The sequence below is a fragment of the Pongo pygmaeus genome, chromosome 20, assembly GCF_028885625.2.
Source record: "Pongo pygmaeus isolate AG05252 chromosome 20, NHGRI_mPonPyg2-v2.0_pri, whole genome shotgun sequence".
Lineage (NCBI taxonomy): Eukaryota > Metazoa > Chordata > Mammalia > Primates > Hominidae > Pongo > Pongo pygmaeus.
Genome location: NC_072393.2, coordinates 39,213,325 through 39,222,708, shown reverse-complemented (window position 1 = coordinate 39,222,708; position 9,384 = coordinate 39,213,325). Strand labels below are relative to the sequence as shown.

Sequence of the window (9,384 nt, the reverse complement as noted above, 5' to 3'; positions counted from 1 at the left end):
ATTATATAAGACATGCAAGAACAACCTAAGTCAGAATTAGACCAGCAGGAAAGCTTATGGAACTGAGAAAAACCCCTAAAAATAGAAGAAAAAAAATTTCAGAAATAAAGACTAAACTAGGAGGAATATACATGCAAATAGAACAACAGATAATGTCTTTAAAATAGTTGAAAGGAGAAAAATGTGAAAAATAAAGGAGGAAAGAGATGAAATTCTAGAAGAAGTTACAAATGTTTTGCAGATAGGCAAAGAAGATCCAACACCTACGTAATAAGAGTCCCTGAAGAAGAAAACCAAGGCAAGGATAGAAAACAAACACTGAAAACTATACTTTCAGAAAAGTTTCCTGAAATGAAAAATATCTGGAATTGCATGTTGAAAGAGCTCACCATGCTCTTTCCGTGCCTAATACAGTCATGGCTCGTGGTCTTAGGAAGCATCTGAAGCGGGTAGCAGCTCCACAGCATTGGATGCTGGATGAATTGACTGGTGTGTTTGCTCCTTGTCCATCCACCAGTCCCTACAAGCTGAGAGAGTGTCTCCCCTAATATTTTCCTGAGGAACAGACTTAAGTATGCCCTGACAGGAGACGAAGTAAAGATTTGCATGCAGTGATTCATTAAGATGGATGGCAAGGTCCAAACTGATATAACCTACCCTGCTGGATTCATGGATGTCATCAGCATTGACAAGATGGTAGAGAATTTCTGTCTCATCTGTGGCATCAACAGTCGCTTTGCTGTACACTGTATTACACTGGAGAAGGCCAAGTACAAGTTGTGCAAAGCAAGAAAAATCTTTGTGGGCACAAAAGGAATCCCTCACCTGGTTCCACAATGCTCACACCATCCACTATCCTGATTCCCTCGTCAAGGTGAATGACACCATTTAGATTGATTTGGAGATTGGCAAGATCACTGATTTCATCAAGTTTGACACTGGTAACCTGTGTATGGTGATTGGAGATGCTAATCTGGGAAGAATTGGTGTGATCACCAACCGAAAGAAGCACCGTGGATCTTTTGATGTGGTTCATGTGAAAGATGCCAATGGCAACAGCTTTGCCACTGGGCTTTCCAACATTTTTGTTACTGGCAAGGGCAACAGACCATGGATTTTTCTTCCCCAAGGAAAGGGTATCCGCCTCACCATTGCCGAAGGGAGAGATGAGAGACTGGTGGTAGGTGAAATGGTGGGTGAAACGGTGGGTAAAACAGAGCAATGGTGAAGTGGTCTGTGGGTAACATGCTAAATCTTTGCATGTTATTAAAAATAACATGGAATGATTTAATGAAAAAAAAAAAGAAAGAGCTCACCATATACTTGAGAATATCGATCCAGAATGGATAACTCAAAATGATGAACACTTAGACATATTCTAGTCAAATAATTGAACTAGAAAGAAAAAAAATCATTTGCTTATTGCAGCAAGATGAGCAAGTGACTTAGAAGAGAAAGTCAATTAAATTATTTTCAGATTTTTTTCACAGCAATATTTTATGCCAGAAAAAATGGAGAAATATGTTTAAGATACTCAAGGAAATAAAATGGGAGGCAAAGATGTCATATCCAGGAAAACTGATTTTTAAGTATAAAGATTACTATTATCAATCTGCAGGAACTCAGAAAATAGTGCTTCCGTGAACCTTTCTTGAGGAATCTACAAGAAAAAAAAAATCTTCAGACAACCCAAAAGACTAGATAAACAACAGAAGAAGTTACTTATAGACCTTGGACTAAATGAGAGGAAAAAAGAAAGAGTATGGCTTGTAATGGCTGTATGTTGGCTATATGTTCTGACACTGTAAATTTAGCACAGCTTTAAAAAAATAGCGGGAGACAAGAGCAGTCATATGCAAAAACATTTTTAACTGTTTTCAGTTAAAGCCTTTTAAAAAAATTAATCATGCCATGTTATTTTTAATTATGTACAAAGATCTAACATGTCACCCAGAGACCATTTCACCCACTGCTCTGGCCACAGTCTCGTCTCTCCCTTTAGCAATGGTGAGGCGGACACCCTTTCCTTGGGGAAGAGAAATTCGTGGTTTGCTGCCCTTGCCAATAACAAAAATGTTGGAAAGTTGGGTGGCAAAGCTGTTGCTGTTGGCATCTTTCATGTGAACCACATCAAAACATTCAGGGTGCCTCTTTCTGTCGGTGATAACACCAATTCTTCCCAGGTTAGCACCCCCTTAAGGTTGGAGATGGCTGTATTAATATCATTAAACTGTTGCATCCAAGAAAATTATGAGATATTCTAACTATATTATCTTTTGTGTTTTAGAGAACTGGAGTTCCCAGTATGGCAGAAAAGTATGTAATTCAGTATGGAATTCAGAAGAGATGTTTAAAAACTTTGATTTAAATGAGAAGTTATCAATATAACTTGAGGTATTTTATTTAAAAAATATTATGTGTATGTATGTGTATATATGTATATGTGTGTGTATGTATATTTCTGGTTCTGATTTGACTAATGAAAAGACCTAGCAATGCACATCTCTTGTGCCCAGATTTTAGTTTTAAAATACCATGTCCCACTAAAAGAAATCAGAGCTCTTGGATAAATGGCTGATTCCAGATCTGGGGTAGAAAATGTCCAAAATGGGGCCAGTCAGGGTGGCTCACACCTGTGATCCCAGCACTTTGGGAGGCTGGGGCGGGAGGATCCCTTGAGCCCAGGAGTTTGAGACCAGCCTGGGCAACACAGAGAGACCCCATCTCTACAGAAAAAAAAAAAAGAAGATTAGCCAGGAGTGATGGCATGTGCCTTGTAGTCCCAGCTACTCAGGAGGCTGAGGTGGGAGGATGTCTTGAGCCCAGTGGGTCGAGGCTGCAGTGAGCTGTGATAACATCACTGCACTCCAGCCTGGATGACAGAGTGAGACCCTGTCTAAAAAAGAAGCAAAAACAAAAACAAAAAATGAAAGAAAGAAAGAAAGAAAGAAAGAGAAAGAAAGAAAGAAAGGAAGGAGATGTACAAAAGAAAACAGGAACATTTTATTATACTAAATAGTGAGGAAGTTAGCAGAGACTTTAAGATCGTGTCAAAAGGACTCAGGAGTTAATTCGAAAAAGATCTCTATTGGCTAAATTTGGGACCATGTGAGCTAAAATAAGAGAAATATTTATAATATATACAAACATCAAAATATGTTTAAATCCACAGATTATTATGATTTTAAAATAAAACTGGATTAGTCTCCTTCAGGGGACAATAGGAATCCAATACATGGTCTTTTTTTTGAGACAGGCTGAAGTGCAGTGGTGCGATCTCAGCTCATTGCAGCCTTCGCCTCATGGGCTTCACCTCATGGGCTCAAGGGATTCTCCCACCTCAGCCTCATGAGTAGCTGGGACTATGTGTGTGCACCACCACACCTGGCTAATTTTGGTATTTTTTGTAGAGACGGGGTTTCACCATGTTGCTCAGGCTCGTCCTCTACTCAAGTGATCTGCCCACCTTGGCCTCCCAAAGTTCTGGGATTATAGGTGTGAGCCTCCATGATCTTAAAATTAGTAAATAAAGGGAAAGATTCAAGCATTCATCCTGTCTTTCCTAGGTGATCTGGGCCAACAGCAACCAGAGGTAGAAGAGGGAGTGTATTTAATTATAAAAATATTCTAACTAATGAATAAAAAAGAAATGGCAGAATTAGAATATCACATTTTAATGGATTTAGGCATTGTGCATTAACAGCTGCTCACATCACAAAAACAAAAATCGTCAGATTTTATTTGTTTCCTAATGAAAGAACTCACTACCACCTATGATATTTCTAAAGGGGCTGAACCTGAGTCTGATCCAGCCTGTAGATACAGCTGCCAATTTGCAAGAAATACAGAGGAATACGTTGAATTATACCAACAGTACCAATCAGCAAAGCCAGACTGTGAAAAACTACAAGTCAAAGGCCCCGGGGTTTTCAACAGATAAATTACAGTAAAAAGAAAGGGATGGAGGGATCCTGCAAAATGAGGAGACACCTAAAATACACATCAACGTTTAAAAAAATGGCAAGACTATAGTGTCTAGGGTGCACACCTAAGGATAAAATCACCCCCTTCTCCCTCAAAAAAGCAAGGAAGTGATCATTATAAAAAGCCAGGATGGTCATTTCTTTCATTCCTTTAGGGGAGTGGGAGGGGTTGACATTGGGAGAAGGAACATGGAGGGATTTCGGGGTGGGCTGGTTTAACTGTTTTTCTTTCTTTCTTTTTCTTTCTTTTTTTCTTTCTTTCTTTCTTTCTTTCTTTCTTTCTTTCTTTCTTTCTTTCTTTCTTTCTTTCTTTCTTTCTTTCCTTCTTTCTTTCCTTCTTTCTCTCTCTCTCTCTTTCTCTCTTTCTCTCTTTCTTTCTAAAACAGAGTCTCACTCCATTGCCCAGGCTGGAGCGCAGTGGTGCAATCTTGGCTCACTGCAGCCTCGACTTCCTGGGCTCAAGTGATTCTCCCACCTCAGCCTCCTGGGTAGCTGGGACTACAGGCGCTGAGTAACGTTTGTATTTTTTTTGTAGAGACGTGGTTTCACCATATTGACCAGGCTGGTGTCAAACTCCTGGGCTCAAGCGATCCTCTGCCCTCGGCCTCCCAAAGTGCTGGGATTATAGATGTGAGCCACCATGCCTGTCTTGTTTCTTGACTTTGGTGGTGGTGACTTTTAAATAATTTTTTTAAATAAAAAAGAGAAAACAGTAATGATAAAATGACTAAAATATACCCATAATTTAAATTTATACACTGATTTTGTTCTATTAAGCTTCCATCTTGGGGGTTTTCTGAGTTCTAGCCAGACCCATGGCTCCAAATCAGCCATACTTAGCACCACTTACTCACCCTTCCATGGGCTCATCTCTTTACCTCCTTTTGCCATCTAAGGACAGCCTGGTGACACAGCCGACATTCAGCCTTTATCAGGTTTCCAGGGGAACAAGACTAAAAACTTAACCCTGGGTCAAATTTGTTCATAAAGAAAGTGAAGGAGTTTTTATCTCTTTGTGTGTTTTTTAAATCCATTACCTATACCTTCTAAGGATGAGAAGAATAGCACTTATTTGCACAACACCTTTTGAGATACTTCATGTAGAGAATAAGGTAAGTAAATAAGGTATCAAGTTCTCCTTCAGCACTGATATTTGGTATTTGAGGTAGTAGTGTATTAACTTTCTTATTTATATGAAGATGATATGAAATAGAGATGTTTAGTGGTATTCTCTAGGTCACACAAAGGGGTGGGTGCTCCTGTAGGCCACCCCGTGAAATTTTCTTTTTTTCTTTTCCTTTTTTTTTTTTGAAATAGGGTCTTGTTCTGTTGCCCAGGCTGGAGTGCAGTGCCACGATCTCAGCTCACTGCAGCCTTGAACTCCCTGTATTAAGCCATCCTCCCACCTTAGCCTCTTGAGTAGCTGGGACCACAGGCATGAGCCACCATGCCTGGCTAAATTTTTTGTGTTTTTTATAGAGACTAGGTCTCACCATGTTGCCCAGGCTGGTCTTGAATTCCTGGACTCAAGCCAATCTGCCTACCTTGGCCTCACAAAGTGCTGGGATTACAGGCATGAGCCACCATGCCCGGCCCAATGAAATTTCTTGCCAGTGCAATTCCACTGTTTGCTTTGTTTTCAATGCCATCTTTAGAAATGTGCTTTATTTTAAATTTTCCCTTCTGCTGCCTTTCTCCCTTGGCTTTTTGGCAAGGACCAGAGAAGGAGTACATTGTTTCTGAATTATAGTAATTAACAGTATATTCTGAATGGTGTGTTCTCTCATTTAAGTCCCCCCCCAAAACCAGAAGAGATTTTGACAGAACTAGGACATGGGAAGCAAAAAAGTCAATTAAAGCTGCTTTTTTGCAAAAGCCACATAAACATTATAAAAGTGCCACATACTTGAGCCATTTTAGCAGTTTTCCATCTGGTTTTGTTGTTTCAAAAAGAAGGAAGTTTTTTCTGACATTGCTGTGAATTGTTCTAAGTGACTTTTAGATCATCACAAGGAGTCGGGTGGTCCTAAATCTCAATGCTTCACTCTGGTGCTGAAGTTCAGAGCGGCATGAACTCATTCATTTGGTTATTTTTGCTCGCTTTTGGCTTGAAAGGGAAAAGAATGTGGACTCTTTCTCGGCAGAGCGGAATAGACTGTGGATTGTCCCTCAAATACATCTTCCACGGGCACTAATCTCTTCTTGGGCAGAAACAGGCTGAACATCCAGACATTCAGGAGATTATAAATCGAATCTTTCATCTTCTGCTAATACGGCTTTTGGCAATAAAGCCATTATCATGAAGTGCCATAAAAGGCATCTTTCTTTTTTTTCATCTGTTGCCTACTCAGCATGGGGTTTATTGCTATAAAAAAGTCTGATTGCTAAATGCTAAACCAGGCAGGTCACCCTGCAGTATGTGGAAAGATGGGTCTCTGATATGCCACCTGCTGTCATACAGGACAAATGGCATATTTTTTGGAGGCAAGGCCTAAAAAATGGCTACAGAGACTTGCTACTGTTGTTTTTGACTGCTAATTGGACACTAGTTAGTTGGCTGTAATGATTATCAATAGGTGCATCTTCTAGGAACTGCGGGTACTTACTGATTACCTCTTTGGAGTCTGTTGCTGTGAAAAAGTTTAGTGCTGGATAAAATAGAAATTCATTTCTTAAGACATTTACGCTCAAACTGGAGAAATAATATTGAACAATATGAAACAATTTGAGAACCATCAAATAGTCTATGGCCATACCATCCTCAATGCGCCCGATCTTGTCCGAGAACCATCAAATGCTAAAGCCAATCCATTAAAAAAAGGATTGATGGCTAGGCATAGTGGCTCACACCTGTAATCCCAGCACTTTGGGAGGCCAAGGAGGGAGGATCACTTGAGTCCAGGAGTTCAAGACCAGCTTGGCCAAAATGGCAAAACCCTGTCTCTAAAAAAAAAAAAAAAAAAAAACTAACTGGCGTAGTAGCATGTACCTGTAGTCCTAGCTACTCAGGAAGCTGACATGGGAAGATCACTTGAGCCTGGGAGGCAGAGGTTGCAGTCAGCCGAGATCATGTCACTGCACTCCCGCCTGGTCAACACAGTGAGATCCTGGTTTTTTTTTTTTTTAAAAGGCTTGTCATTACACGGGGGCACTTTGCAAATGTTCTATAGGTAAAGGTTTGTTATTATTATTGGGGTCATGGAGGCAGGATTTGAAAATGAATTGAGGGTGGGCTGGAATCTTGCTAATGTTGAAAAGAAGGAAGCCTTCGTGAATGGGATTTGCACAGATGGAAGGATTTGGAGGGCAGCGTGGTGTACATTAGGTAAGTTCTCGGGTCAAGATTTGGATTCTTGTATCTGCAAAGTCATTCTTCATCTGCTTTCCAGTTTCTAAAAATGTGTTGTTATTTTTTTCTCTTCTTGAAGGTTTATGGTGATATTTCTTTATTTTTTTGAGAAAATAACTTTACTATAATTTTAGTGAGGTTTAGGAAGAAAGTGAAGGTAGATACATAGGTACATACATACATACATACATAGGTAGATACATAAAACTATCATTTTAAGAGGACTTTTTTTTTTTTTGAGAGAGAGTCTTGCTCTATCTCCCGGGCTGGAATGCAGTGGTGTGATCTTGGCTCATTGCAACCTCTGTCTCCTGGGCTCAGGCAATCCTCCCACCTCAACCTCCTTAGTAGCTAGGACAACAGGAGTGCAACACCACACCTGGCTAATTTTTGTATTTTTTGTAGAGACAGGGTTTTGCCATGTTGCCCAGGCTGGACTTGAACTCCTGGTCTCAAGCGATCCTCCTGCCTTGGACTCCCAAAGGGCTAGGATTACAGGTGTGAACTACCATGCCTGGCAAGAGGAGATGTTATTTTTTAAGAGAATTAACTTCATTTGTTTCTTCCAGCTTTGTTGAGATATAATTGTTAATAAAAATTGTATATATTTACAGTATACAACATGATATTTTGCTATATATAAATAAGTATATATACACACATTGAGAAATGATTAACACAATTAGCTAATTAACATATTCATTCTTCACTTAGTTATCATGCAATTTTTTTTGTGGTGAAAACATTTAAGATCTATGCTCTTAATGATTTTCAAGTATACAATCCATTACTGTTAACTATAGTCACCATTCTTACATTAACTCTCCAGGGGTTATTCATCCTGTCTAGCTGAAACTTTGTACTCTTTGACTGACATATCCTCATCCCCCTGCCCCACCCTACCCCAGGAACCACCATTCTATCCTCTGCTTTTATGAGTTCCACATGTATAAGGGGGATCATGTAGTGTTTGCCTTTCTGTGCCTGGCTTATTTCACTTGGCATAATGTCCTCCAGATTAGCCACAATGTCGCAAATGGCATGATTTCTTTCCTTTTAAAGGGTGAATAGAATTTCATTGTATGTATACACACACACACACCCCCACACACCCACACCCCACATTTTCTTTATCAATTTATCTTTTGAGGGACACTTAGGTTGATTCCATATCTCGGCCTTTGTGAATAATGCTGCAGTAAACATGGCAGTGTGTGATATCTCTTTGACATACGGATTTCATTTCCTTTGGATATATACCCAGTAGTAGGATTGCTGGATCATACGACAACTCTATTTTAAGTTTTTGAGGACTGTCCATCCTGTTTTCCATCATGTCTGTACTAATTTACATTCCTACCAACAGTGTGCAAGAGTTTCCTTTCTCCACATCCTCACCAACACTCGTTATCTTTTGTCTTTTGATAGCAGCCATTCCAGCAGATGTTAAGGTGATATCTTGTTGTGCTTTTAATTTGCACCTCCTGGACGATTAATTGTGTTGAGCATTTTTGATACACTTGTTGGCCATTGTATGTCTTCTTTTGAGAAATATCTATTCAGATCCTTTGCCCATTTTTTAATCAGGTTATTTGTTTTCTTGCTTTTGAGTTGTTTGAGTTCCTTATATAGCGTGGGTATCAACTCCTTATCAGATGTGCAGTTTGCAGATATTTTCTCCCCATTTGTAGGATGCTGCTTCACTCTTTGACTATTTCCTCTTCTGTGCAGAAGTGTTTAGTTTGATGTCATCTCGTTTGTCTATTTTTTGCTTTTGTTGCCTTTGTTTTGGGGATCATATCCAGGAAATCATTGCCCACACCAACGTCAAGGATATTTCTCCCTATGTTTCTTCTAGTAGTGTTACAGTTTCAGGTCTATGTTTAAATCTTTAGTCCATTTTGAGTTGATTTTTGTATATTGTGTGAGATGAGGGTTCAGTTTTATTCTTCTGCATGTAGATATTCAGTTTTTCTAGCACCATTTGTTGAAGAGACTGCCCTTTCTCCATTATGTGTTCTTGGTATCTTTGTCAAAAATCAATTGACCATA

General features: G+C 39.5%; 1 pseudogene; it reads left to right on the top strand.

Moving 5' to 3' along the window:
• Positions 1-416: 416 nt before the first annotated feature.
• Positions 417-1,228, top strand: LOC129021051 (small ribosomal subunit protein eS4-like; annotated as a pseudogene).
• Positions 1,229-9,384: the final 8,156 nt, after the last annotated feature.